At 29.1% G+C, this 6,979-nt stretch overlaps 1 long non-coding RNA gene across 1 annotated transcript; it reads left to right on the top strand.

The window, feature by feature from the left end:
* Positions 1-4,975: 4,975 nt before the first annotated feature.
* LOC149139431 (uncharacterized) lies at positions 4,976-5,717 on the top strand. Its single transcript, XR_016265295.1, has 2 exons — positions 4,976-5,092; positions 5,218-5,717. It is a non-coding gene; the product is annotated as an uncharacterized LOC149139431 (long non-coding RNA).
* The last annotated feature ends 1,262 nt before the right edge of the window (positions 5,718-6,979 follow it).

The raw sequence follows: 6,979 nt of genomic DNA, 5'->3' as shown, positions 1-6,979 counted from the left end.
TTTTGAAAAAAATATTGTTTTTTTTTTGCAGTGTTGTCAATTTCGCTTTGGATTTGAAATTTTTTTATTTTGATTCCACCTATAGAGAGAGTATTTTATTGTTTTTATTCTCAAATTGATATTATGCTTCTCCTTTTGGATTTTTGAAAAATTTATTGTGAGTGTGAATCTATTTCTTTGTTTGTGTTAACAAAGTGGTGAGATTGAAAGTGAATGAGTTAATATAAATCCAAGTTCTTCATCAAAAACAACTACTTAAATTGAAGTCTTGGATTATTTTGGCATAGTAGAATGTTTTTTTCAGGAACAACTACTTAAATTAAAGTCTTGGATTATTTTGTCATAGTAGAATGTTTAATTTTTTTTTCATAGTACAGTATTAATTATGTCTATACAAAATTCCATTGAATTTTTCTATTTGAATTTTATATTATTTGTAATTTTCTTTACATTTTTTATTTCAAGTAGTATATGTCATTTTTCAAATAAATATTTTAGATATTGATGTATTTTTTGTGAATACCATTGTTTAAAAGAAAAGTTTAAAACATTGTTGTAGCAAGTATGTGGTTCTATAGACAATTTTACTTTAGTTTCAATTTTATTTTGTTCGTTTAAATTAAATTTATCTTATAAATTCATAGTAACAATCATAAATAAATGATTACAGTTTCTAATTATATATGAATGAGATAACATAAATCTAAGTTATTCATTAGCAATAGCTTCTTAAATTGACCTCTTAGATTATTTTGTCAAAATACAATCTTTATTTTGTTTGTACAATGTTTATTTTATTGATACAAAGTTTCATGAAATTTATTTATTTGAAGTTTATTGAATTGTAATTTACTTTACATTTTTTTTATTTCAAGTAGTAGGTGTTATTTTTGAAATAACCATTTTAAATATTGATGTAATTTGTGTGAATATCATTGTTAAAAGAAAAAATTAAAATATTGATCAGTAAGCATATGGTTTTATAGAAAATTTTAGTTTAGTTTCAACTTATTATTATTTGTTTTTCCCTTGAAATTCAAGTAACCTTAGAAGTTCATAGTAATAATAATAAATAATTAGAGTTTCTAAACATATGTGGATAGGTTAAAACTAATTATATCCACACAAATTTTATTTGGATTTTATTTTATTTATAACATTATTTAGATTTTTTTATTTCGAATAATACATGTTTTTGAAATAAACATCTTAGATATTCATATAATTTCTATGAATATCACTTTTAAAAAAGAAATTTAAAACATAGAAAATCTTAGTTTAGTTTGGACCTAATTTTGCTTTTTTCTTGAAATTCATTAACCTTAGAAATCCATAGTTTTAATATGTAATAACGGTTTCTAAATATATGTGGATGATATTTTTTAATGAGTAGCATCTTTTTAAATTGAACTCTTTGATTATTTTGTCATATACAAAATTTCATTAAACTCTTTTATTTGATTTCTAATTTTTTTTTAGATTTTTTTTAAAGTAATATATGTCATTTTTTAAATAGATGGTTTACATATTTATGTAATTTTTGTGAATATCATTGTTAAAAGAGGAATTAAACCATTGATATAGTAACTATGTGGTTCTATGGAAAAATTTACTTTATTTTCACATTAGGTTTTTTTATTCTTAAAATTCAATTAGCCTTGGAAATTCGTAGTAATAATAATAAATAATTACCATTTCTAAAAATGTGTAGATGACACAAAACTAATAATATGCACACAAATAAATTATGATTAAAAATGACACTTTATTCTCTGAATACAAACAAAGCTTTTGTTAAAAATATGGCTTTAATTTCTTTTTGCTCTATAGATTTTTAGAATCTCACATGCAAATTTCAATAAATTTGTAAAAAAAAAAAAAAAAAAAAAAATTCATTTGTTTCATGTGTAAAAAAAAAAGGCATTGACATACCATCAAGTAGCTTTTGTTTCATTTGTCTCAGCAAAACTGCAATACTATATATATATTATATAATATAATTTCAAAACAAAATTAATATTTTATTGAAATGATATCTTCAAACATTGGGAAATAATAATATATTTTTTCCAAATTAAACCAAAATTAAAATAAATATAAAAAAGTTATAAAATTACATACTTTTATCATTAAAATTATTTTATGATTTTACCCCATAATTTTTATTGGTAAATTTTTATATGATTTCACTGCTTATATTTGTGATCTCGTTTTTGTTTCGACAGTTTATGAATGAAATTTTCAAGGAAATTATGAATTTTTATGATATTATTTCCCGTGATAATTTGATATGCATTTCCTATTCGTGAAATTAAAATTTATAAAAGTAATTTAAATTAATAAAATTATGAAATATGAGTTTTGAAATATTGTTGATCCAATTTTACAATGAAAGAGGATTGATTTTATCTGATTTCACTTTATCAGTAAGCTGTAGTTTTTTTCCAAATAAAAAACTCTGGTTTTTATTAATAAAAATATAGAAACCAGTTTATAAATATTGTTGGTCCAATTTTACAATGAAAGAGGATTGATTTTATCCGAGAGGATTGATTTTATCTGATTTCACTTGATTAGTAAGCTGTAGTTTTCTTCCAGATGAAAAAAAACTCTGGTTTTTATTAATGAAAATGTAGAAACCAGTTTATATATTGTATTTAAGGTTGTTTTACAATATATTTTATAATAAAATGTAAATTTTGCCTAAATAAAAATAGAAAATTTGACCTATTTTGGTTTAATTTAATAGAAATTTTTGGAAATTTAAATTACAACTATCAAACTTGAATTCTTTTATTGTTTTTTGAATAGTAATCCATCTCCACTCTCAACATGGGCTCCTAAAGTTGCTAATTTTTTCATGTGAAAAGAGTAAAAATGGGCTCCACCATCGACGAGGAGATGGCGATATTATTTTACTACAGATATGACTAGTCCACGACTGGGGAAAAGCTGTGCGGCTTCCCGAACATAAATTCCTACCATACATGTTTTACACCCCGCTCCAAAATCAGTTTACACAGGCGGAAAATGAGTCTTTCTTCTATTTTATATGTAAACTCTACATTCATGGGCTGAAATAGTGTAACATTCATTGATTTATATATCTATCTGTGGGTTGAAATAGTGTAACATTCATTGATTTATATATCTATCTGTGGGAAGAATTAATGTAAACTCTATATCTGTGGGTTAAAAGAACTGTTATAACAATGTGATAGAATTAATGTGAACTCTACTCAATGGTAAGGAATTGCTATAACAATGTGATAGTTACAGAGTTTAAGTTTCTGTGATTTATAATAATATCATGATTAATTCAAAAATAATCCTATTATGTGTTTCCAATTAATCAGTGTTTCATTTTTAAGATGGACAGATTATTTTAATTGCTTAAAAAATGGTTATATAATATATTTAAACAATTCATATTATAATTATAATTTAAGTAACAAAATATATAAATGGATTTATTGACACTCTGAAAATCTAAATAAGCATTTGACTTATTAAAAATAAGAGAAATAATAACTTTAGGTATTAAATAAGCTAATATCTATCTATGTATATATATAGAGAAATAATAACCTTAGGTATTAAATAAATCTATATATATATGTGAACCACACTAGTTGGTTCCAAAAGCTTGTGCAAAATTCTCTTGACGTGACTTTTTTTGAATTAATTTCTTATAATATGATAGTCATTAATCATAATCTATATGTTGAAAAAATTGTTATAATTATGTGATAGTAGATAAATTTAGATAATTTTTTATTAAAATCAAATAATTTAGTTTTAAAAAATTACTATGATAAAATAAAATATTAAATTTAATGTATTAAAACTTCATTAATAACATAATTAAAATAAAAACTTATTTTTCATATAAAATACAAAAATTTAAAATTTAAATTGCAATTTGTAATTAAAATATCAAATTATGTAAATTGATTTTGTTTAATTATTTTAATTTTTAACATTTTCACTACATAGATTTCAGTATTTAATTTTATTTATTTATTTAATTCAAATTTTATTATTATTATATTAATATCAAGTTTGTATTGTATTAATGATGATGATGATGATTAACATCCACTAAGACCAATGTGGTCTATCCAACCTCAAGAAAAAAAACTATAATTGGCATTGCGATAAAAACTTGAAAACAAGTTTCAACAATATTTTTTAATAATACTTTTAATAAAAACTCATTGATTTACTTTTCTATAATATTAATTTGAATAATTTTTATGGTAATTCTAAATCAATTTTTTGATAAATTTCCGTCCAGGAATCAACTGAGAAGGGGTAACGACCTTTGAGGTCTTATCTGCAAGGCCTAGAAAATGGATTTTGGAGTTATCGACAATATAATTTCATTATTTCAGAAAACTATGGATCCTTGACTTGGCAGATAACGATTTTCACACCAAGTAATGAATTCAGAGAAATGATGAGTTTGAGGAAAAATGAATTGAAATAACATGAACTCCCAAGAGTTGAATGCATCATTGGCATTTTCAAAATCTAATGTCTCCATCAGAATTTTTTATTTATTTATTTTATTTCACTTCTTACCGTGTCAAAGGGGTCGCTGTAATTTACCCTGCAAGACTACAGTACCACCCAGAATTTACTATTTCTACGCTATGAGGGTGACAATTAATGGCGCATATGATTTTCTGGGGAGTGATTTTGATTTATGAATTTACATAGTTTGTCTTTACATTGTGGTTTTGGGTATGAGGCCACTTCCACCACGTGGCGAGCCTTACCGGATAAGGGTGAATTAATTGTTGTCTCTGCACTGTCATGTGTATGGCCTGGTGGACCGTCCGGTCTCACCAGCTCGGCTCGGGATCCTCAACCAGATCAACGGTGACGCATACTCCAATGCAATCCAACGGTGGAGCCTTCGCCAGGGTTCTCTCAACTCCAAGTGTGGGGAGATTGACCTCATTTGTTTGCAATCCTTTCGCGGAAGTCGCTCTGGTGCGGTCATTACTTCCGCAACGCTGTTTCGGTGGTTGGAAACCCTATTTAGGCCCGACTTCATGGTCTGGCAATGGGCCAAAGACGTTTACAGGTAAAAGCTTTAATTTCCTTATTAGCTGATTCGCTGCTCTTATTTCCTTATTCGTTGCAACTGTAATCGTTTCAAACCCTATCAGGTACACTAATCAGTTTTCCTGTAATTGCAATGCTACGCAGAACATTGGAACTCGGAGCTGGCTCGACCTGCTCGGTAGGGCGACGCTTCTATAGTGAAGGAGCTTTCAATCTCGGGTAAGTACTTGTCCCGATTGGAGGGGAAGCTTTAAGCATGGTTATGGCTCTCGACATCTATGGAATGCCTGATTCTTAGCCGGAATTCTCAGTTTAAAAGAGGGTCAGAGCTTTTTAATGGGTTTTCTCCCAAATGTAACTATATTTTATAAGCATGAGGTGATTATCACTTCAGATATCACCCAGAGTTTATTTTTCTTGAGACTATGTAGTTCCTGTTATTTTCTTTTGTGACGACGAGGGTTTTAGGATTGTACAGGATAATTCATGATGCTATATGATGTGGCTACTATGGCTAGCAGTCGAGAGCATTATTTGTTTGAGTTGCTTCTGATTCCTTGCTAAATATGTATACCCAGTTTTGGGTTCCTGTCTTTGGTTTGACTGTAGATTCTAATGTGATGTATATTCTATTTCTCGCTTACTCATGTATGTGCCGTATGTTATATCGTTTTTTTTTCAAATTTACAGAAGTGGTTTGTATTAAATAGAGTTAAAATACTTCAGTTGGATATGTGGTTCTCGGCCCACCTGATCTCGTGTAATGAGTGCAACTTGTTCTCCAGTTACATAGTATTGACGTTATTCCTTGTATGTTCTTTCCATTTCGATGCCGGGTCTGCTACCTCGGGTCTTTACAGCCTGGCCTTCCCAGATGCCAAGCTTTCCTCGGGAGCTGGTGCTCCATTCCCCAACTTCAGGGTTTCACCGCCAGGAGGGTTTTCTTCCCTGCATGGTGTCATGGCCGCAGGACTCTGCTGGCATCGGAAAAGACTCGAACCCTTATCCTAGGTTCAGTCTACCCCTTTCCTGATTGCTATGCTAACTACTCCAAACGGTTTATTCCTTATGTTTGATTTATATTCTATGAGTTCATTATTACTTGTATAATGAAAGTACCTCTACGGGTTCCAGTATTTTATTTTAAAAGCTATCACGCAACCCGGTTACAATCCTACTATTCAGAAAGGTTCACCAATAATTAGACCTGGAACATGTGGTCCATGGGAGTCTATCTATCCCCTCTACATGTACCAAAACTATAGCAGTCCCCGTTCCCCTCTTTATGGTTCCAAGATTCAAAGGCAGAGACTTTTACTGATTTTTAACTAAGTTACTAGCCCTTCCCTCAATTAAAGTTTGTCTACGCATTGCATGGTTCTTGCTGTTTGATTTATCAGTAACCCCTCAGGCGACTGTCCGCTCTCGGTTGTTTTGCATGATTTCCTAATTCCCTCGTTTCTTTTGTAGATTTTGCAAGATTTCCTATGCGTTAAATCTCTTCACGGCTATTCCATTGAACAACCCTTAATGTATTACTGACAAGCATGATTATATATGTTGTTTTTTTTAAAAGAGAAAAACCTGAGAAGAGAAGAGATTCACCTATACCGAGACAAATAATTATAAATTCTCTGGGTCGACATTTCCCAACAGTAATACATATAGCCATTTCTGCCAGATACAGTTAAAGTGGAAATCTACCTGACCTCCCTACTGCTGAACCCTTTTTTTTTTAATTTAAGGAACTGTAAAACTAGAGAAAATAAGAATATCTTCTCTTTAATTGAGTTAGAGATCGCATACCTGCGTCGCCTTCTATAGAGCTCTTCTTTTCTCTATTTATGGATACGGTCACCACTGCCTTCTGCAGCTAGTCATCCACCCGTCCTTGAGATTGTCTTTC

This window comes from Pinus tabuliformis, chromosome X (assembly GCF_031772625.1).
Source record: "Pinus tabuliformis cultivar Carrire ecotype Pingquan chromosome X, CPIR1, whole genome shotgun sequence".
Taxonomy (NCBI): Eukaryota; Viridiplantae; Streptophyta; class Pinopsida; order Pinales; family Pinaceae; genus Pinus; species Pinus tabuliformis.
Note: the sequence above shows the minus strand (reverse complement) of the source record. Positions and strands in the feature narration are given on the sequence as shown.